At 33.5% G+C, this 24,358-nt stretch overlaps 1 protein-coding gene across 1 annotated transcript in view; it reads left to right on the forward strand.

The window, feature by feature from the left end:
* Positions 1-24,358, forward strand: part of LOC129222781 (protein PALS1-like) — a 203,997-nt gene that overhangs the window by 23,955 nt on the left and 155,684 nt on the right. The window lies entirely within an intron of this gene.

A 24,358-nucleotide genomic window follows, 5' to 3' on the forward strand; every position in this document is an offset into this window, starting at 1 on the left:
GTAAGACTATGCGCGAGTATTTCAGAAGTTGAAACGGCAGAAAATAGCCAGCAAATAAAGCGCATGTTGAGATCAAGTTCTCGTTTGTTATTTTTTTATCATGTTGCCATACAGTTAGGGTTGCCAGATTTAAGAACAGTAAATACGGGACAAGCTTCTAGGAGTAAAGGGGGGGGGGGTATTTTTGAGACGTGTATTCATGATAAGTCTGAAAAATTCACTCGCAACAAAGCTTTAAATTTCGCAAAATGTCGCTTATAAAAATCGTTTTTATTGCGATTGACTGACGAAGCATGCGCAGACTATGTTTCCAGCATTAGTCAATGAGCAAAGAAAAAGCAACCTTACGGCTCCTCATAGTCTACCACTAAAACAAACCAAATCAAAACGAAAACTATTTTTGAGATTGCTGCCACATGATTTTCTTAGAACTCATTATTTCATTTTTTGTTTTACTTTATTGTTTCCCCATAAAATAATGTCTCGTTCTGTAAAATATTGTTATCAGCTAGAATACGGGACTTTAGCCGTCCCGTAGTGAAGTCCTCCGGGACGCGGGAGAATTTTTCAAAATACAGGACTGTCCCTCGAAATCCGGGACGTCTGGCAACCTTGCATACAGCAGACCGGCGCGGCGCGACGAATAAATATAATATACATATATATATACAGTCGGACCTCCATATATCGAAGTAGCAAATTGCCGGAAAAAAATTCGATATATAGAAATTTCGATACATAGAAACGATCTTATTTTATCTTAAAAATCTCCTAAAACATTAAAATTAAAGCTAATGTTTGCGTATGAAACCTAATTCATAATTTATACGAGCATCGGATTAAATGAAAGTTAATAATTAAAAATATAACAGAAATTACATTTTTGTGCCTTCGTGCATCTTCATTCTTCGGCAATTCAACTTGATCCGCAACATGAGGGGAGTTTCGTTTTGACAATGTAATCGAGAGAAAAGTAAAAAATCTACTTAACTTGAATGATTTTTACTGCAGCTAAAACGACTAGGAACGATAATCAACAGACTTGAAACTGATTTTACAATGTTACTGGTTACAACTAAGATGGTATTTGAAATAAATTTGAGGGAATTTAAGAACTCTAGAACGAAACAACGACCTATCTACACACCCCTCAACATCAGATTCCTTATGAGTTTCGTAGCAACCCTTTAGTGAACATAATTTTCTCCCCTAACCTTTATTTTTCATGAGACAAACAGTCTAAAGAAGAAAAAAAAATGTACGAATGTCTCGAAAAAAATTCGATATATAGAGATCTTTTCGATATATAGAAACAATTTTTCTATGTAATGAACATAGAAATTTGCTGGGATTTCGATCTATAGAAAATTTCGATATGTGGAAGTTCGATATATGGAGGTCCGACTGTATATATATATATATATATATATATATATTTTCCGGATAAACTGGAAGTTTTAGCAGTAGTATTCAATCAAAAGAATCTTGCTGTTGATTTATTACATTGTGTGCGTCATCTCCTGGAAATTAATTCCACCAACTCATGCAGCCCACTAGTTTCGACCGACGTATTTGCTATCCCACAGGAACAACTCTCGTTTTGCAACTCTTTCTCGCATTCCAACCTGTGACCCTTTAGCAGGTGGTTTTCATTAAGCAATTTTCTCAAGTCTTCCTACTGATTTGTTTTGTTTTTCTGGCTGAACGACTTCGTCCCATAAACATAGATTGGAAAACTAGAAACAATATAATTTTTCATGCGAGTGTTTTGCTTCCGGAAGCGATGTCGGGCAATTAATGCTAACCACATCTCCAGTGCTATCTATGTGAAGAGGCAATATAGACAGAGAACACGCAGCGATTATAAAAGGGTAACAAATCCGCATAAGTAGGAAGATATGTAGCTACAGTGAAACCTGTGTAATTTGACCACTTGCGGTGCACTACTTTAGTGGTCAACTTAAACATAGACAGGTGGTCAACTTTACAGGTTTTACTGTACCATCATTTAACACCTGCACAGATTCATTTAAAAAGTTTCATTAAAAAAATGAAATGAGAAAAACAAGGATCAAAAACAAGCATTTTTTTAACAATCAATTTTGTATTTTTTCCAATTATATGAATTCAAATCTATGTCTAATACTGTTACAAATACAATACTGTAACAGTAGTGCAAAATACAATGTGGTAACAGAGTTGCGAAATGCAATACTCTTTAAAGCAGGGATTCTCAAACTTTTTCGGTTCGCTGCACCTTTAGAAGAATTGGAATTTTCTCACAGCACCCCAGTCAATTTCTATTATTTAAAGTACGTGCGTTAGTGAAAGGCTACCCTAAGGTTCAAAACCAAATATTTCGCTCTTTTAAGACTGAAATTCTCCAGCTTTTGCATATTCATTAGATGATTCATAGAAACAACGAAACAAGTAACTAAAATTAAAAATTTTAGAAAAAAAAATAAATAAAATTAATTTGAATTTTTGGCATCTTAAATTCAAATTATGTTTTTCGCAATCACGAGCGTGTGTGTGTATGCGCGTGTGTGTTTGTGTAAGCGCATGTGTGTGGGTGCGTTCGTGTGTGTGTGTATGTATGCATGTGTGTGCATGTTGTGTATGCAGTGCTGTGTGTGTACGCGCGTGTGTGTGTAGGCGTTCGTGTGTATGTGTGTGTAGGACTGTGTGTATGTATGTGTAGGTGGTTGAGTTTGTATGTGCGTGTGTGTGTATGATATGGACGCAACCTGGAGACGGCTTTCGCTAGAGGAGCAGCATCGTAAGGAGCCGGTCATGCTGCAGAGGGTGCTGGTGGGAAAATAAAATGATAGCACATCAAAACAGTCAAATGAGACCAATAAACGATCGTGATTGCTCAAAAAAAAAAAAAAAAAAAAAAAAATTAAGAAAAAAATAAAAAAAAAAACAAAACGAATGAGTCGCAAATGTAGAATTAAGAGGAAAAGTTGAAAATCCTTTAAAAGCCTTATATTATTAAAAATCAATTATAAGTACTTCGTTTTTTAACGAATAGAAACTGGCAACAGATAAAAATTTTAAATTATTGCTTTTAATTTCCTTGTCGTCCAACAATGAATTCGGTTACCAATTGCTTGAATAAAGGCTTAGCTGTATTTAAAATCTGCTTTAAAAAAGTGTTATAATTCGAATTCTATGAAACATGGAAATTCCAAACACATTCTAACAGACGCAGAAAAAAACTCTTTATCTTGGTATTAAATTTTAAAAAATTTTATGTTTTCACTGCAAAAACCACGAAAAACCTTTTAGAGGTTTTTAATTAATATCTTCGTTAATTAATGTCATCCAAAGACGCAACCTAGCTAAGAGAACTCGCGATCAACTCTCTTTTCTAACTTTTTTTTTTTTTTTCAAAATCGGTCCATCCGTTTAGGTGCTAGAGTGCCACACAGATCGAGACCCACGTGATAACAGGCCAGACAACTCCTCTCCCCCCCCCGCTTCGTTACGCCACCAGGCGTCGATCTATGAACTTGGCGCGAAACTTTGAAAGCAGTGCAGTTTACAATGCAGTTACATAGTGCTGCTTGCTCTGGCTGAAATAGATGAAATAGGAAATATGTAACTTCGGATGCACATTCTTGTGAACACAATACTGTTGGATTTATCTCATCCTTTAAACGTACCGGAATGTAGAGGCAATTAAATATATATATATATAATAAGTCTTGTAAGTATCTGAGTGTCTGCTGAGTGAGTCAGCGATTTGCGCTACCGAACAACCTGCATGCGAAGAAAAAAATCGGGCGCCTCATGAAATAAATTTTAAAGTTCGGAGGTAAGTACTTTTTTCAGATAAATAAATTAACATTTTATCCATTAGAATTCATGCAGTTAAGGTTACTTAACTTTTCCTCCATTACACAAACAATTGTCAGTTTCCTTTCTGATATCTTTGTCTGTAATTTGTAATTTCAGCATACTGCTTTAATATTTGAAACGGTTAACTTGCAACTTTTTATTTCTTTATTTTTTCAACCTTGTACACGCATTTATTCGAAATGGATTTTCCAAGCTGACAATATACATATGTCAAAATTTTCTGCGAATATACTTGTTGCTATCAGAAGCAACGTAACTTGGTGTTGATATTCAGTTAATATGTAAACAAGTTTATTGAAACAGGCTTTTAACTGAACTAATCTTATATTTTCGGTTTCGATTAAATTGTTTCATACGCTAGCATGTGTTATTTTGATCAAAAAACATTCCTTGATGGGCTTCCGTAGTTCTGAGGTAAGAAGATTAGCTTTGAACGCCGGAGGTCGTGGGTTCGATACTCAAACATTTTCCCCCAACTACGCCCCTGCAATGTTATTCAATGCTCTATGATTGTTTGTTATACTTAAAAAAGGCAAAATGTCTTGAACTATATAATTTTGAACTCCTTGGGTTTTCTGTTAATAAGCTTTCAGGAACTCTGAAACTGTAATATAAATTGAATTAAGGGGCTGTCCATAAAGGATGTTGCAAAATTTTGAACAAATCCCCCCCCCCTCCCTCCTTGTTACATGTAACGCTGTTCAACATGAGCATATTGTTATAAACAACGCGTGATGTCACACTTCTTGTTATCCTTTCCCTTCCCCCTGTCACAAAAATGTCACACTGAATTCCTAAAAGAGCCTACTCAGAAAAATGTTGATCTAAATTTAACATATATGAAGTTTTAAGTATTGAAGAAAGTTGTTAAAATGGTCATTCTATGAGAAGTTTTTTGAAAAAGGTTACTTTGTCATCAATTAATGCTCTTTAAAATATTTTTTCAAAAGCCTAAAATGATAAACTATTAAAGCCCCCCCCCCCTCCACACACACAAGAATCATTAGCATCAGAAAAAGCTAAAAATGGAAAAGTAGCCAAATACCAAAAAAAAGGCTGCTTTGATATTGAATACATTTTTTTTGATGTACAACATACAATATTCATGATCTTGTATAATTCATTCTTTACTTAACGTTTTTAAAGTTGAATTCCTGTGTAACTTTTCGAGAGTGCCCACCGAAGGGGGGGGGGGTCGGAATCATAGTCTCATGATAATGATAGCTTTTCAACGGCTATAGTTTTAAATAACTGTGCCCTTGAAATTTTAAGGGAGATGGGGGAGATGTTTATGCGGTATTTTTCTTGAAGTTTTCATAATTGAAGGAGGTAGGGCACCGTTTACTTTGGGGGATGGCACCCAAACATTCATGTCTTTTTAAAAGTATAAATTTGCTAAGCTAAGTTAACATTAATAATCTGGTATTATGTATTTTAATTTGATGTTATGTCTTTGAAACGTATTGCAGTTATATTTCCCGTTTACTTTAGTAAAAATGTTTATTTATATTTTAAAATTTCATTTTATTCCTATTCAAATACAATGGTAAAATTATTTTTTGTTTTGATGTAATGAAAGTTCATCTATTTATTTGAATACTTCTTAAGACTTAATGTTTCAATACAATATACGAGTAGTTAAAATGCGATTAGTGTTAAAAAAAAATTTCAAATGAAAATAAAGCTGTTTATTTATCACTTCGTTTTTACAAGATTGTAAAATAAAATCGTGTTTAGTTATTTGAATACTTTGTAAGACTTATAAATGTTTTTATGTGAAATACTATGAATTAAGCTCAGTGTATTTTTTAATGTACGATTATTGGTTCCTTTTATGTTTTCTAATGAAAAAGTAGAAGTTTTAATGCTACTAAAATAATAGAAGACAATAATAAATAAACCAAATAGTTTAATTAAACCAAAATACTAATCGAAGCGCTCACTTCCCAATATCATTGTGGATCGACTAACGATGACGTCATTTGCTAGTTGGATGGCCTTCCTATCTCGAAGGCCTCGCACAGATACACAGACACGTCAAACTTATACCCCCTTCCTTTTTTGTGTGTCGGGGATTAATAAATTAATTCATTACCTAACTTGAAAATAATATTTTGGGCATGTTCTCGTTCGAGAACATTTGCATGTTATGTTAAGTTTTTTTAAAATATACTAAGGCTTTTGATGGATTATGCTTTATGCTCGTTGGCTACAGTTTTGTATTTATGTAAAAATGCTTGATATATATGAAAATATTCGTCACATTTACCTCAATTTTAAGTTTTAAAATATATTTTTAAAAAAGAAAAAAAATCAATACAAATTTTTTTGAACAAATTCATTAAAAATTTGACCAAACTACCAAAAAAATCAGAAAAAACTGAATGGAAAAAAAGTTTTAAAATTACAATTGAACTAAAAACAATAACTCAATAACTGCAAACTGTAACAAAATTTTTAAAATCAGATTACCTTTCTAAAAATGTTCTTAACTTCTTTTGAAAAAAATTTTAATTCACATTACAGTAGGTAATAAGAAGGGAAACCATGTTTATGCGAACGTTTTTTGAACTCAAAGCACATTTTTCTTATGTTTTCCTGACACACAACACAGCGTCCTTGAGGTGGTGTTACCAAATAATAGGTGTCTGATTGCCGCGCAGATTGTTTTTGATGGGCGCGAGAATCTAGGGTGACATGGAATTTCGATGAATATTTTTCGCAAGGGAGTGAAATTTATTAATAACAGAGATGGCGCTTAAAAACGGAACTTTTTGTCAGATCGGAGTAGATGCGCCATCTCTGAAACCAATAACCAACTAATTATTTTATCATGGCTTGCATTAATTACATTATGATAATATTTTTTGTGAGAAAATTACTGGTAACGTTGCAAATAATTGATTCTCGGCAAATAATAAATGTTAATCCTGAGAAAACTGATAATCAATGGTAAAATCGCTTTAAAATAACATTCATCAACTCAATTATTTTTTTTTTTCGTATTGCCTACCAGTTATAGTTATATAGCGTGTTGTATTTTTAATTAAAAAAAAAAAAAAAGTTCGATGAGTATGCAGTGCAAAGTGCTTGAAGGAGACTCAATAAAATCCAGTTGGGAATGTCACCGTTTACAGAACTTACATTGCGGTGCAAATTGTCCGACTTGGTAGCGGATCATAGACTAAGAGCTGGCTACACAAAAATAGTGATCGTAAGGTACATTTAAAAAATTGTATGAGGAGAAAGTACAAAGATAGACAAGCAGGGCGGGTAAGGGACCGGGCGGGCTAGCGGGAGGTCAAAGATAGGAAATTTTCTGCAGGTTTTTCTGTTGATTTCTGCATGAAAACTGCAGTTTTTTCAAAGGTAAAGCCTCAAATCTTTAAAATATCTGTATTTCTGCAGATTTTGTGAGTGAAACGCAGCACATTTGCCTTATCCTGTGGAAAATTAAGCATTTTTGTGGAATGCAAAATGTGTACAGTGTTTCCAAAGAATAATCAATCAATCAATCCTTGAACAGCTTGCTTCTTGAAGGAGTTGGGGCAAATCTAAGTGGATGTGATGGAGAGATAGGAGCAAAAAAAAAAAAAAAATAATAATAATAATAATAAAATAAAATAGACCTGACAGGTTGTTTCTTACTGATGAATCGCACCACGTTAAAGCAAATGCAATAATCGATTTTTCAAAAAAAAAAAAAAAAAAAAAGATAAAGGCTTTGACTTCGTTTTTAATAGGGACTATTTGAAGGAGCTTTGAACGTCACGCTTGTTGAGTCCAATTCCTTTCCATTTCTACGTTACTTTTCATAAAGTTATTTATTCATTTTAGCCTCAACCTGTTTGCAAACATTTTCGGCAGTATTTATTCTAGTTTTGAAAAAAAGTAAAAACTTGGAAAAACGTTGGGAAAAGTTTTGATTACTTTCAAATAAATATTGTTACCAGTTCAGTGCAGCTTCAAACTTTCTTTAAATGACGACACAGTTCTTGAGAAAACACAAGAGATTTATTTACAATTATGTACAAGTAATATCGTTAACAACTGCTAAATTAACCATAGCGATTAGGCAAATATCCATTAACCCGTAAACTCAACGGTAAAACACGTATTTACATCAAAATACGCAATAACACACGTTTGCGCATAGGGCACGTTTGCGCAATGCCCTTTTTTCAAAACGAATTATAACTGGAGAGCCAAAAGCCATAACAGATTGATTCTATTCCCTAGCTATTCTCACAAGTTTTTGAGCATCAGTCGAGCTTCGGTCTAGCATGCAAAAAAGATAATCTGTTTTTTTACCAAGTTGAGTAAATTTTGTGTTGAACGTTTTAAAGCTTATTGTGACTAAATAATACTTAGTTAAGTAAAAACAAATACAATAAAAATTAACAGAAATTTATCCTTGTTAGAGAATGGTATTTGTATGAACTGAAATGTTATTGCATTTTTTTTGCTCGGTAAAAATCAATTCAAACTTGGCGACCGGGCAAGTTTACGCGTTGACGTCGGAGCATCTTTACGCACGTTCTGACGGTACTTAAACATGTCCGACAGTTTTTTCGCTCCAAACTGACTCAAACCTTTTTGGTATTTTCCGGCTATTCAGTTTTGAAAATTACCATTTAATTTTTAATTAAGTTACGCATTCGTATCTTATAGCTTACAATCATATAATGCTGTATTCATGCCACTTCAGCTTTAACTTAACAGCACTATTCAGTCTGTAATAAATTTGCTTTATTTTAACGATGGTAAGACATTATGTTGAAAAATAGAACCACTTAAATTGGCAAAATAAATATGCGTAAACGTGCCCCCGTGTCCGGGGCAAAATTACGCAACCGACTTGGATTCCAAAATAATTTTTTTTAACCATTAAAAACACAAATCGAGCAACAACTGAATGTACCAATTTTGACTCCATTAACTGCTTCATAAAACCGCAGTGTCTAAAATTTCCTAACTTAAAACATAAAAATTAGAAAATTCATTGAAACAAATCCTCGTAAACGTGCCCCAATCTACCCTAACCTTTAAAAAATATATAGGGGTTTAGGAATTTGGAATTTGTTATTTTAGAACTAATAAAATATCAATAGTGCAGAGTCCCATGCCACCATGGCCATGGTCCTCCAAAGTAAACTCCCAGTGACATAGTCAGCACAGACGAAGTCTTTTGAATTGAGGGATCGGATTCCGATCACGCCTAAGGCATGAATGTTGTGGAGTAAGGTGACCATACGCTCTGTGTGTTTTTTTTTTTTTTTTTTTGAACAGGACAACCCCATTTTCAGTTATATGGTCTGACCCGTCGTTCTAGCACATTGTGTCGTTATGCTGAAACTTTCTGTTTTCTGAATTGACACAATGGAAGACTGAAAATGTTTCAACCGTAAGTCTTTCGGTGAGATTGTTTAAGGTTTTCATACCAATATTTTGAATCATGCGAACTTATGCAAATTTTATTTTTATAACTAGGAGGCTCCGCCCCCTACTCGTTTCGCTCGCCAAACCCCCATTCGCCACCTACGGTGGCTCAATGCCGCCTGCTGCGAAGGACAGTTGATGATTTTAATACAGTGCCCGGCACTAATAAAATCACTGGATTATAAAATCAGCCGCTTTTTAAAATCAAATCTGAAAGAACAGAATCATTGCAATACCAAAACAAGTTAAAATCATCCTTTAATAAAATTACTATCGCCGTTTTATAAAATCAACTTTTGGACATAAAGCGTAAAAAAATTGATAAAGAAGCACTTGCCCGCTCAATAGATGTCAGAAAAGCGCTAGTTGATATACGATGCACTAAAGCAAAGAGAAAAATATAATGTTGAACTTCACTAAACATTTTATAAAAACTCAAACGATATTGAATCTTTGCTCTGAAATTCTGTAAACCAAGCAACAATACGCCAATATTTTAGGACCCTTGTGCAAGTATAAGAAAATGTTTAGTTAAAATGACAACTGTATTTGAAATACTTATAACTGAAGTAATTCATTTCGTTTTGCGAGTACTGAAACTTCAAAACCTTTAATTTTTTTTAAATACTTTTTTTAAAGGTATGCCTTTTTATAAAATCAGCCACTTTATAAAATTAAATTTCCTCAGAAAGAATGTGATTTTAATAAGCGGCGGGCACTACATCAAGGTGTGTCAGGACATCCCAGAATGTCCTCAGGAAATCCAAGAGAAAGAGGGTGTCCTCAGAACTGGATGTGCGGCATTTTAATTCCGGCCCCTTAAGATTTAGAGGTGTGAGACAGAGCGGAATGGCGTACTCTGGATGTCCTGTGTCCAGAGGAGATAGGATACAGACACGCACACAGACAGACGCGCACAGGTTTTAATAGTATATATTTCTCGGCATTAAGATCGCAAAACAATGTTGATGGTTAAAGTGATATATGAAGTCTTGCCAGGAATTTCATTCTTGACTAGGTCCACTTTCCAGACAATTTTCAACAATAACATTAGGTTCATTTTCCAGACAATTTTTCAATTACTTTCTTTTTAAACATTTTTGAGGAAGTTGCCTTTGTTGCTTATGAATATTTAACTGTAATTACTTTATTTTGAACTAGTGGTACCCGCACGGCTTTGCCCGTAATAGAAAATTAAAAGTTCTTTTGGTTCCCTGCATATTTACAAATAATGTATGGTGAATTTTCTAGCCAATCAGCTTGTGCCCATGTTACGGTTCCACGTTATGATAATTTCGTAATTTACTCGTCCATCTTATGATAATTTTGTTCTTAAAATTGGAATAGAAAAGGAACCACATCGAATTTTCGAAAAATCGCTTCGAGGTGCACACCCCCATGCTACAAACTAACTTTGTACCGAATTTCATGCAAATCGGCCAAACGGTCTAGGCGCTATGCGCGTCACAGAGATCCTGACAGACATAGATCCGGACAGAGAGAGATCCTGACAGACAGAGATCGGGACAGAGAGACTCTCAGCTTTATTATTAGTAAAGATAACAGGGTAGTCGGTGATCAGGAAATAACTAACGTTTTGTAGTGCAAATATACTCGTAGGGTGGCCCTTATTTTTCAATTTTGGAAAAAGTTAGCTCCCACTCCCCAATTTTGTTTCTATGGACAAAAAAATGATTTGTGCAAAATATTAGCTCTACCGGAAATGTTTAAGGGGTGCCTCAAATAGCATGAAATTATCGAATTTTCTCCGAAGAAAAGATTTTTTCATCATTTTTCATATAAAAAAAACTTTATCAGATTTGAATTTTTGATGGCCTTATTTCCTCTTACAAGTGTTATTTTCTATGATCTTCGTTAGCATGCAGTGTTTTCCATAACATGGAATTTGCTTTTGTTAATTGAATGTGAGAAAACACTTGATATTTCCCTTTTGTATTACGAAAGTTATTTTTTTTAAATAAATCTATAATTTTTTTTTCGTATGATTAGGTAAACTGAACTTGTAACTCTATTTTCATGAAATATACGGTTTTTTTTTTCTTACTTTCTATCCAAGTATCACATTGCCTGTATCATTATTTTTTATTTGAGAGTGGTTTGCTTTAACTCTATTTTCACAAAATTTGCAACTTTCACTTATTACCTACCCAAGTACAACATTGTCTTTTATCAATAATTTTCACTGACGAGTGGTTTGTGCTGCTGGTTTACTTTTACCTGATTTTTGTGACCATCAACCTAGACTAGTAAAATTGCATCTATTTCTTCCGGTAGCTCTTCACGCAAATTAAGAAGTGATTTTTATATTGATCTTCTGAACTATATATATATATATATTTCCAAACAAATTGTTAGAGTTGAAGCTACCGTTGAACAGGGAAGTTTTAAGCACCTTTTTTTTTTACAATCTAAAGTTTTAAGTTTGACAAAAAAAAAGTGAAGTGTTAGAAGTTCAAGAAATTTTTGTTTTCTGGCAAAATGCACGGAATTCCTACTAGTAGAATGGACCACTGAATTCTGTTTTGATAAATTAGTAGTTAAATTCCACAAGGATGAGAGTGGTCAGAGAGCAAAAAGAAGGAAATCCAAAAAAAAAAAAAACCTAAAAGGGATGATATCCAAAAACATTTCGTGAAAGGGTTGATATCCCAAAACCATATCAAAATAGAATCTAAAAGCTATGATATTCAAAAATTCAACAAAAATGGCTAATTTACCAGTTTTAAAGGTAATACGTATTTAATTAAGTATAAGTAACAATTTTGTACAATTTGCTGCATTGTACCATTTCTTGCAAGAGTATTTAATCTTAAATAAATCTAAATTTTGAAAAGAGGCACCAATTTCTAACCAGTGAGTCCTTGAACAAAGGGTTGGGGGAGCCAGAGGTCAATCTTGGCTGCATCACTCAATTGTGTCAACTTTTCATATTTTTTAGAGAAAAATACATTTTTTTCATTAAAAACATTTGCGTTTATAGTGTTAAACGAGTAATTTTTTCGAAAATAAAATAAAGAAATAAAAATATTATTGAAATGATGAATAAAATAAGCAGATATAAGGTAGCATACAGTAAAAAACCATCCAACATTAAAAATAATTGAAATACTTGCAGGATGCAAAAAGATTGAAATCTCAAACGAGGCATGCAACTTTCGGCGCAGCACGTGATTGACGTCGTTGGCATGATTCCAAAACATACATTTTCGGCAGATATCGCGGAGGATGAAGATTCGATAGGAAAAAATAGAAAGAATAAGAAATCGAGTACCAAAAATTCGAAAAAAATCATATTTTTTTCCAATTTTTGGGGAAAATAAGGCCTGAAAGAGGCAAAAAAAGGAGGAAAAGGAGGAAAGGTTTTAAAAGTCAGAAGAAAAAGCCGGAATTCCGGCAAAATCCAGAAAAATCTCATCCCTGATTCCATGATGCATAGAAACAGTTACAGATTTTTTTTTTTATAGAACTACAACCAAAAATTGGGAGAAGATATCTTTTTGAGGGGTGATATCTGAAATTATGGACAATCTCTTCGACATTGTGCATGCAGATGCTTTGAAAGAGATCAAAAATGAAAAGGATAGAAGATTCCTAGTTCTTCAGAGCTAAAAGGACTTGCGGGCTCCATAATTGGTGCTGAAAAAAATTGGTGAGAAAAGAAGGAAGTTATTTGCAAGAAAAGAACTTGTGAAGAAACGAAATGACAATTTATCGCATAAAGAATTTATGGTTTACTTTCAAGCAACCCACGCAGTGATTTTTTTGACAACATTGACAGCCCTTCTGTCATTGATAAGCAAACACCTGCAACTAATAACACAGCAGTGACCTTACAAACACGGGAATTACGAGTCGAACAGAAACATGAGGTATACTGCAGTTTTTACTCCTCGGTTTTTCTGAAGTATCACTGATAAACAAGAAATTTACATATTAGTCGCTGCTTCAAAAGCGTTTGGGCATGATACTGAGGATCTAATCATAAATCGAACTTGTCTTCGGTGCCTACGAAGAGTATTTAGAGAAGAGAGACATGAAAGAGTTCTACAAAAATTTTTACCTTAACGACTGCCAACAATAAATGTTACACTAAGATGGAAAATTGCTCCCAGCATTCACAGGAGTCGAGAGGATCAATAGCTTGGAAATTATAATAACTTTTCAAGGTATGGAGTAATTGTTGGGAGTTCTTGAAATCCCAACATCATCAGGAGAAGTAAAAGTCATGGCTGTTTATCAAGCACTTGAAAAACAGGGCTTAACCGATGAAATTAAAGCAGTTTGGCCCGATATAACAGCAAGAAACACAGGTGACAAAGGCCCTTAACTTGGAAAGACGACTCAGATTTAGGGATTGCAATATCGGACACAATATGCAATACCGGTATTAGGTATTTTTAAAACGTGATACCGGAATGTCGGTATTAATACCGGTATTTGAAATTTCTCAAAAAATTATCAAAAATATATTTTTTTGCCATATTTCATAATTTTGTGCAAAAAGTTCATTATGTAAGAACAGTTATTGTGAACAAATATAGAATGAAGGAACAAATATTGTAATATGAAATCAATAAAAATAAAAAACATAACGCATATATAGAATCGTCACTAATCCTGAAATTCGTTTTAGTGTACCGATTTTCAGTAGTTAAAAATACTTTCTGAACTCCTACTGGTCGGTGGTACTGTTAATAATGTGCACGTTTCTTTTCTAGGGTGTGCAGTTTTTTTTTTGAACCCAGTTGAAAATTTTCTTCGAAAGACAATTCTTTTCGAATATTAACATCCTCATTAACAGTTTTATGTTTGTTTCATAAACCCTTTAATTTAAAATTTAAGATGAGCTTAACTAAACTTGATATTTTTTTCTTAGTTTTTCTTTATCGCTTTCGTTTTCATTTTCTTTTCAAAATTCTTTACAATTATGCAAATATCTAAAAATATGTTCCAGTTGATTATGCCTTTTCTCTATGCAAATTTTTTAAGTACTAAAAATTACTAAGGGTTATCTCACCAAGCATACAGCTAAATAGCAAGAAAGAACAGAACTCCAATATACCTCTGACATTTGTTACCAAAAAAAAGGAAAGGTTTTTCTCAAAATTCAGTACAGTTGGGTCAAATAAAAAAAATTAAAAAAATCATAAAATATTGTTGCAACTAATGGTTGGAATATATTATTCATAGTACAAAAACATTTGTAATTACTTTTGAAATTAACTTTTACAGAAGGGCTAATAAGCAATTAATTATATTTAAAACTAGACACATGGTGCACATAAAGGAACGAAAAACTTTTATCCATTGGTATTCTATTAATTCGTGTTTTTGAAGCCAAAATTTTACTTCAATAGATTGTTGTTGATAATGTTTCATTGAAAAATGTATGTACTTTCAAAATAACAATAGATATCCAATAAGTAAAATGAAAAACTTTAATTGAAGATATTTATTATTTTCAGCTAATACCGAAAATAACGGTATTTTACTCGAATAGCTCGAAATACCGGTATTAGGTATACCGGTATTGCAATCCCTACTCAGATTATACAGGGTGTCCTGAAAAAGACTGACTGTTTTCAAAAATGTATAACAGGAAAACGGTTAATGATAAAAAATAAATTCTTGCAGAAAATTTATGTGGTGGACCGTAAATTCACAGAGTTCCAAACTTTACTTCAAAAATTTTTCAATAGATGGCGCTGCAGATAATAAACCTGTAAGTAAAAAACAAAGAAATGAAATTCGCCGATTGTTTCCTTCGATTGCGGCTCGTGATTGCAGCCGGCGGTCGACATTTTGAAAATTTTTCACGTAATTTTGTTCATTGAAAACATTTTTCGAAAAATTATGATGTAGTGTTCAATCTTTGATTCACGGGCTTACTATCTGAAGCACCATCTGTCGGAAAATTGTTGAACTAAAATTCGCTACTTTGGAGGAAAAAAATTTACCGCCCGCCACATGAATTTTCTGCCAGAATTATATTTTCATCATTAACCGTTTTCCTGTAAAAAATTTTCAAAACAGTCAGTCTTTTTCAGGACACCCCGGGATGTCTTGAAAAAAAAAAAATCGGCGAATTTCATTTCTTCGTTTTTGACTTACAGATTTACTATCTGCAGCGGCATCTATTGAAAAATTTTTGAACTAAAATTTGGAACTCTGTGGGGGAAAAAAATTTACGTTCCACACCACATAAATTTTCTGCAAGAATTTATTTTTTATCATTAACCATTTTCCTCTTATAAATTTTTGAAAACAGTCAGTCTTTTTCAGGACACCCTGTATTAACAGAACAGGAAAACCTGACAAAATAATTGTTGTATTTGATACTGCAGAAAGAGGTGTAAAATTAATTCAGGAACACAATAATGTTCTCACAAAAGTGAGAAAAAATTTGTCTTACACATTGTTGCTAAAGGCCGTGAATACTGACCTACTGTTTGTAAATCCTCGCTTGTGAAAAAATAATGTTCAACATTTGCTTGTTCACACTTTGTTTTGATTCTATAGAAATTATTTGATATACTAACACGTATCTATTCTCTGGAAATTGTTGCGTTATTGAAGAATCATTATTTATTTTTTTATTCATTGAAACAAGATAAGAGGGCAGAAGTAATGAAATTTTAATTTTCGAAAATGCTCTATAGCCAAGGGCCACCCTAATATACAGATTACTGCGGGCACCTGTTTCCTGGTTTCAAGGAACCCCTTTTCAATGCAAGGTAGACATCCGGTAAAAGCCGGATGTCTTTACATCCAAAAGTTTACTATTTTGCATTGAAAAAAAGGTTTCCTTGAAACCCCGAAACACATGTCTGCACTATATTTTTGCTACAAAACGTTGGTTATTTTCTGTTTCTTCTCGGCACAAAGGTATTTATTTATTTCTTAGATGGAGGGGTGTTTGGGCTACAACCTAAGCACCGAGTGGGTAAGAGATAAAAGTGAAATTTTGGATTTTTTCTATTTTTTTTCTTTTTCTTTCTAGTTGACCGTCCTATTTTAAATTTTTGAATTCATTTTTAACCGACGAAAAAACGGAGGAGGTTCTCAATTCGACACGTATATTTTTTTTTTTTTTTTTTTTTTTTAATGTATGACCACGCATAACTTTTTACAAAATAGTCCGATTTTGATAATTCTTTTTTTATTGGAAAGGTTATACCCTGAAGTTGGTTTCATATAAATTTGGAGAAAAAATTCCTACCCTAAGGGTGGGAAAAGGGGGAGATTTGTTGTTCACTCACAGATTTTTTTATATATGACCACACATAACTTTTTACAGAATAGTCCGATTTAGAATATTCTTTTTTTATTGGAAAGAGTATAGCCTGAAGTTGTTCCTATATAAATTTGAGGGGAAAAATCCTACCCTAAGGGTGGGGAAAGGGGGGCGATTAGTAGTTCACTCTAAGATTTTTTGATGCTGAATTGGGTATAAAAAAAAAAAAAAAAAAAAAAAAACTCACGATGAATGAGATGCAGACTTGTATGTCTCTCGTGTGTACTGTCTTGAGCAGGTAAACGACAGTATCTGCAGAAATGAGTTTTCGAGATATTTGAAGAACTGTGCGCTGGATTCAGTACTATCAACTGGAAAATGTTGGAATTATATTTTTTTTAGCGGAAACCAAATAAGTTAGTTTGTACAAAAAGCTAACGTACAAACAATTATGACAAAATGCAAAAAAAAAAAAAAAGATAAAATTGCAGTTATAGCCCTTTACCTGCACACGGCAGTGTAGATACCTCTCAATCTCTGGTACTTGTGATTAGGGTTAGTTTTCAGTGCCAGTCGTCAAACATTTTTTATATTCAGGATTTGTATGAAAAAATAGGGCGAAGTTTAGTGATGGTGACGTACTATTTTTAACCGACGAAAAAACGGAGGAGGTTCTTAAATCGACACGTATATATATTTTTTTTTAATGTATGACCACACATAACTTTTTACAGAATAGTCCGATTTTGAATATTCTTTTTTTATTAGAAAGGGTATAGCCTGAAGTAATTCCCCTATAAATTTGAGGGAAAAATTCCTACCCTAAGGGGGGGAGAGAGGGGGTGATTAGTTGTTCACTCCAAGATTTTTTGATTCTGAGTTGGGTATTACAAAAAAAAAAAAAAAGCTCACAATGAATGAGTTTCAGACCTGTATGTCTCTCGTGTGTACTGCCGTGGGCAGGTAAGCGGCAGTATCTGCAGAAATGAGTTTTCGAGATATTTGAAGAAATGTGTGTTGGATTCAGTAGTACTAACAATAAGAAAATGTTGGAGTTATATATTTTTTTCAGCGGAAACCAAATAAGTTAGTTTGTACAACAAAGCTAAGTACAATAGATGACAAAATGCAAAAAAAAAAAAAAAAAAAAAGAAATGAAAAAAAAAAAAAAATGCAGTTACTGCCTTTGACCTGCCCACGGCAGTGTAGACCTCTCAATCTTTGGTATTGAGATTGAGAGCGCGTTTGTAATTAGGATTAGTTTTTTAACCGACGAAAAAACGGAGGAGGTTCTCAAGTCGACCCGTATATATAAGTTCTTTTTTTCATGTATGACCAGGCATTACTTTTCACAGGTTCGTCCGATTTTGATAGTTCTTTTTTCATTGGAAAGAATTTTCCCAGAAGTTGTTCTCATATAAATTTGGAAAAAAATTTCCTATCCTAAAGGATGGAAAACAGGGGTGAGTTATTGTTCACTCACAGGTTTTTTACTTTTTTCGTGTAAGACGACGCATAACTTTTACCGAATAGTCTAATTTCGATAGTTGTTTTTTTATTGGAAAGAGTACCTAGAATTTGGTCCCATGTAAATTTGGAAAAATTCCTTATCTAAAGGTGAGATATTAGGAGTGATTTATTGTTCGCTCACAGATTTTTTATTACTGAGTTGTGTATTACAAAAAAAAAAAAAAACAACTCACGATGAATGAGCTTTAGATTTGTCAGTCTCTTGATTTAGAGCTCTCAGTCTCTGCATTTCTGCTAAAGCTCGTTCATCGTGAGGTTTGTGTAGTAACTTATTTGGCTCTAGATCAGATAAAGCATGCAAGACAGTATAGTTATTTTTATTAACAGTTGACCGTTCAACAATTGGTCCTTCACTGTCATGAACATGTGCGGGTTCGTCAGCAATTGGTGTTATCGTAGAAATATCGATCACAGTAGGAAAATGCACACGAACATCTTTATACAGTGCATTATTCTTTAGGAGCCACTGCAATGCCACTTGAAGTTTACCTATATCAATTTGAAACTCCCTAGAATGTTCTAAATTTTCACGACTTTCTACTACGAGCACTAATCCAGTTTGATTAGGTTCAAGCGGAAGTTGTTCCGCCAGCTCGACCACATCCTGAGCAAAAAGGATTGCCTGCCCTTTGCACTAGTCTTGGCTCAAACGATTTTGAACTTTTATTATTTTAAGAAATGGCACTACTCTGCAAATAAAACGTTTCTCAATTTCCGATAACTCATCAATTTCTGTAGGTATTGCAGCTACCGACATTTTGTTCCAATAGGCCTGGGGTGGAGTTTTATGTTTTTTAATATTGTTTGAGCATCGTGAACAAGTAATTATATTACCTAAAGCTACCAGTTCGTTAGGCAAAATAGAGCCTAAATTTTTAGTTTGCAATTTCCTACGTTGCTGAGGATACAAATTTTTTTTGCATATTGAACACGACAAGTCAGCATAAACATTAATTGATTTCTTAAAGTTTTCTGCGTTACACTGGTTTCTTTGCTCGCGAGCTGCTTGTCGCATGGCGCTCAGACGATTAGTTCTCTCCTCGGAAGATTCGTGAAGTACCTCCATTGCTGAACGGTTACGAGCAGCATCCAAACGCAGAATACGTTCGTCCTCAATTTCATTTGAAACTCGCTCTCTTATCAGATCTAAACGATGAGCGCGTTGCTCTTCACTCTCATTTGAAAGTCGCTCTCTTATCATATCTAAATGACGAGCGCGCTGCTTATCACCTTCTTGCAATAACCTATCGTTATTGTAGCTTCTCATTCTCGACAGTCTTTCCTCGCGCTGACCTAAACTCTCCTGTGAACGTGTTAATGTAATTCTCTTTCTGTTTGCTTCCAACCTTTTTTCTTTCTCATTAATAGATTCTTCTAAACATCTTTTCCTCATCCGAGCAGCATTTTTTGTAGGCCTACCCATGTTAGTATATAAAGCCTGCTTTTTTAAAATTATTTATGTAACACAACAGATAATTGTTAAAATACGATTATATATATATATATATGTTAATAGCTAAAGTAAGGTAGGTAGCTATTTTAAAAGTAATCAAAAATGTAAGCATACAGATTATAGCCACATTAGTAGCTTACAGCCACAAAAAATTATAAAATAAAAACTTTTTAACAAAAAAATTGAACCGCCGAAAAAACTGAAAAGCAAAAAATAATAAACCATTTTAATTAAACCTTAATAACTAAGTTCTTAAACTGATGTAAGTATACCTGAGTATATATTTTTGTAATAATTTAGAGTTTTTAATTAACCTTAATAACTCAGTTCTTAAATTAATGTAAGTATACCTAAGTAGTTTTGAGTCGGTGCCAAACAATAAATAAACAAAGATCCCTAAATTTTCTAAATTTAAAGAAATAACCAAATAAAATTAGCAATGTAATGTGAAATGTCCGGCGATAAATATAAATGTTTCAAAAAATGCTCCCTCCACACGCCATCATTAAATCTTGAATACTAGTAGATCGTATACAACAAAAAGTACCTCTCGTTGGAGCTTTGAAACCTTTGGGACTTCGCACGAGAGAGGCAAACAACCAGTGAGAAAAATCTTCAGGATCATGTATGCAATTAACGGCTACAGTTGTTATGCCATACTTACGCTGAATAATACTATGACCCACAAAACCATTTATTTGAGCTTTTAACAAGATGAGAAATCCTTCTTCAGTATGATGAACAATGATATAAACATTTTGTCTGTTGTATATGAGGCAAAAGCTCAGTAGCAGCCAAATACTCGACACGTGCTTCTTCGAGACCACTCGACGACGTTCGGGTTTAACTTCGTGAACGCTCGGCATTTTCCGGCGAAGGGGCGTGTCGCCATACGCCACCGCTGCGCCTCACGCTTAACAAAAATAATTTATTTGCTTGTTTGGCACCGACTCAAAACTACTTAGGTATACTTACATTAATTTAAGAACTGAGTTATTAAGGTTAATTAAAAACTCTAAATTATTACAAAAATATATACTCAGGTATACTTACATCAGTTTAAGAACTTAGTTATTAAGGTTTAATTAAAATGGTTTATTATTTTTTGCTTTTCAGTTTTTTCGGCGGTTCAATTTTTTTGTTAAAAAGTTTTTATATTAATTTAATAACAGGGCATCTGGCACGCGTAAGTAAAAATCGCCTACTACGGCACAAATCAGTCGACTCGCGGCTGCGCGTAATTCTCTTATTTCCGTTTGAAAGTATATTAAGCAGTCATTTAATTCCTGTTGTGATAATTAACTCCTAGTTGATCGGTCGATGACCGTATTTAAACCGGTTGATAAGTATTGACCTATTTTCACTTTCTCTTTTGAAACCTTAAACGATATTGACCTGCGGTAAGATTTATCAGTCTCGTATTCGTATATTAATAAGCATTGTTAAGCGCAAAAAAAAAAAAAAATAAATAAATAAATAAATAGATAAATAAATAAATAAAATGTTTCGAAGTTAAAAGTAACCGCTGCAAAACTCAATTCAAAAGATATAAGTTTGTAGTCCTCCGAATAACGGGGGGGGGGGGGGGGTTCTGACAATTTTGTCAAAAAGAGGTTTTTGACATGACGGTAAAAACCGTGGTTTAAACCGGATAAAACCTACGACTGTCAAAAACTTGCCAACCCTGCAAATACCATGATGACCTTTCCTCCGAGCGAAAGCCCCTCCCCCCCAATAGAAAAATACCCCTTAAAACACTCTGCTAAAATTTCAATGGCCCAAATTGCCCCATGATCCCCTAGGTGGACACCCCTGCAAATAAAGACAAGATCAAACACATTTGTTCTTGTACGAGTGTGCTTCGCGAATTGAAAATCGTATACTCTTGAAAAATTGAGTCAAGCGTATTTTCACACTTTGTATAAGCAAATTTTGCACCTTAGAAAATAAAAACAAGAAAAGCTATTGGAATTTTTTAAATTACTACGTCTGCATATTTTTTTTTTTAATTTAATGCAATGTGTCAAAAATTCTAACTATTAAAAACCAAAATAAGTACTGCTCTCTGTTTTCTCTGCCATGTTCCATTTCATCCTCAGAAAGCGCTGACGATTTTCTGCATCTTGAAAATCTACCGATGGAAGCCGGTTTTGAACCCGGAAAAAGAGGCCAACGTCTAACCTCTACGCCACCCTGCCGTCCTTATACCATGAAATGCTTTTTCTTCAATCTTTCTAAAATCTTCATCGCTATCTTTAAATTCTTCGAGCCTGAAACATTAGTGTAGGTGGGTAACCCCCCCCCCCCCCCCCCCCGAGCCTTTGGCTTAACATAAATTCAAATTCTAACACAGTAGTTTATGCACATGAAAGAGCTGTTTTGATCAAAAAATCCCCTTAGAAGGTATTTTTGACCAAAAAAAACTTCCTCCAGAAGGTATTTTTCATCAAAAAAAAAAAAAAAAAACCATCCGGAAGGTATTTTTGATCGAAAAACCTCTCCAGAAGGCATTTCTGGCTGCGCTAGCGGTCACAATCAATCATTAGTGTCACGAATCAATCCACTCAATAATACTATCTTCATCGACATTTTTCTCCACCAGCAACGAATTTCTCTAAATTCACTAAATGATGAATCCTTCTCTTTCTTTTCAGAATCAAGAAATGATTTTTCCTTGTTCAAATAGAATTAGTGTTAAGTAAAAAAAGTTACAAATTCATCTTACATAGCTGAAATACGTTCCATCTAATGCAGTAGTGCCCTACTCTACGGCCCATGGCCCACATCCGGTCCGCGGAGCAGATCCGTGTTGCCCGTTGTTTTGTTTAAATGCTATTTTGATTATGTTCAGCTATTTTAAAATTAAATAACTCTGAAACATTCCCCCAAATCTCACTACATCTCCAACAGTTTTTTTTTTTTTTTTTTTTTTTTTTTTTTTTTTTTTTTAATTCTCTTTATGGGTTATTCTCCAGAAAACGTAACTTTTGAACGCAAATATTTTTCAATTTCGAGACCTTTTTTTTTATATTTTCTTTTTCTTCTTTTTTTTTCATTCTTACATGAAAATTTTACCTACTTGGCTACTTGAAATAATTATAAACAATGGCGCAGCTAAGTTCCAATTATTTTACTCATAAATAAAAATAATTAAAAAATGCCGAAAAATGTGTTTGTAGAAATTTAAAAAAGTAAATAAATAAACTTTTAATATTTAAAAATCGAGTCTAATTTAATATCGAAGTAGTAATTTTGCTAATTGTGCAAACAATCAGTTATTTTAATGATTAGTGGGAATATAATATTAAGCTCTCTTAATTAAAGTACGGCCTAATTCGTAGTTTCAAATGTATGTTGAAAAAGAGCATTTAGTAAATTTGAGGATATACTGGCAATTTATAATTTTGGTAGAATGCCTATTATTGGTGTATTTCCTCTCCATCATTTATTTTCACCTCAGAAATAATGACATTGATAAGGTTGTCATGAAGATGAGATTCACGGAGGTGAGGAATTTTCCATTAATATAGGCCTAATGGATGCGTTTTTCACGATTTTTTTTTTCCTTCGTTGCTACAATCTGCACATGTTAAGCATATGAACACATGTTCACTTCTTTTTTTTTACACTAATTTACATCCCTGAAATTCAAGTTCACGGAGGTGAGGAGTCGGGATAACCACACTAAGTTTTTAAAGCAAAAATCTACCTTCTTGTTTTTTAGACAAAAATCTCACAACTTCAACTACGGCTGAAAATAAACAAGGGGACTCCCTTGTATCACAGTAAATAAGTTTGATGTCATTACTGCCACGTGTTAATGAGGAATAGCATTTTGTGTTTAGGTAATGGAGGTGGGGATTTATTGTGTGACATGACTCCTGATCCTACTAAAACGCACTACAACACAATATTAAAAAATTAAATGTACCAAAACAATTAGTATTTGAGACACTTGGCGAAAGGAATAATAAATAAATAAGTACATACTTTTAATTAAACAAGTTATTAAGCAACATAAACTGTCACACAAGGTGTGTGACATGCCACGGAGGTGAGAATTCACATGTTGTGAACCAAAAATATACTAAAATAAAAATTATAATTAAAAATTTGTTGGCACGCTTAAATAGTTATATTTTTGGTGAAATTAAAAATCATTGTTAAATGAACTGTTCCTTAAAGTTTTTACGGTAAAAGGCGTGTGACAGAAAAATTACACCTTTTGAAGAATGACCCATATACCGATTTTTTTTTCATAGGACTTTGAAAAATGTACATAATTTTAACAACATTGCTTGTTGCTCTTAAGGCAAAAGTTTTCTACGTTTTTTTTTTTTTGAAGAGATTTCATGTCAAGTTTAGTAGGTTAAAAGCATTTCATGATTATGATTTTTCTCGTATTCAAAATCAGATTTTTTTGTCTTTTGCAATTCTATGGATCCAACTCGTGTACAGTTTTCGAAACAAAAAACCCTGAAATTACAACTAATAATATTAGGTTAGGAGTTGAAGATTCAAGAATAAAATTGTGTTTCGTATCTGGCGAAGTTTTTATAAAAACCACATTTAATTATCACATACTGACCTATAAAATAGACAACGGATGCGGATGGTAGCGAATTCCAGCTGTGCTTGAACCGTATTTCTAAAAAGCCACAAGCTTTTATGTCCCCCCACCTTTCTCCATTGTGCATCATCATGTAAGACATTTTTCAAGGGCAGAAAGACTCGTTTTGTAAATGCCTAGGAGCGCAGCAACGTTCGTAATGAAAAGACTCCTCTTCAACGAAAGAGGTGTAATCATCACCAGGGAT

The sequence above is a fragment of the Uloborus diversus genome, chromosome 5 (assembly GCF_026930045.1).
Source record: "Uloborus diversus isolate 005 chromosome 5, Udiv.v.3.1, whole genome shotgun sequence".
NCBI classification, from domain to species: Eukaryota; Metazoa; Arthropoda; class Arachnida; order Araneae; family Uloboridae; genus Uloborus; species Uloborus diversus.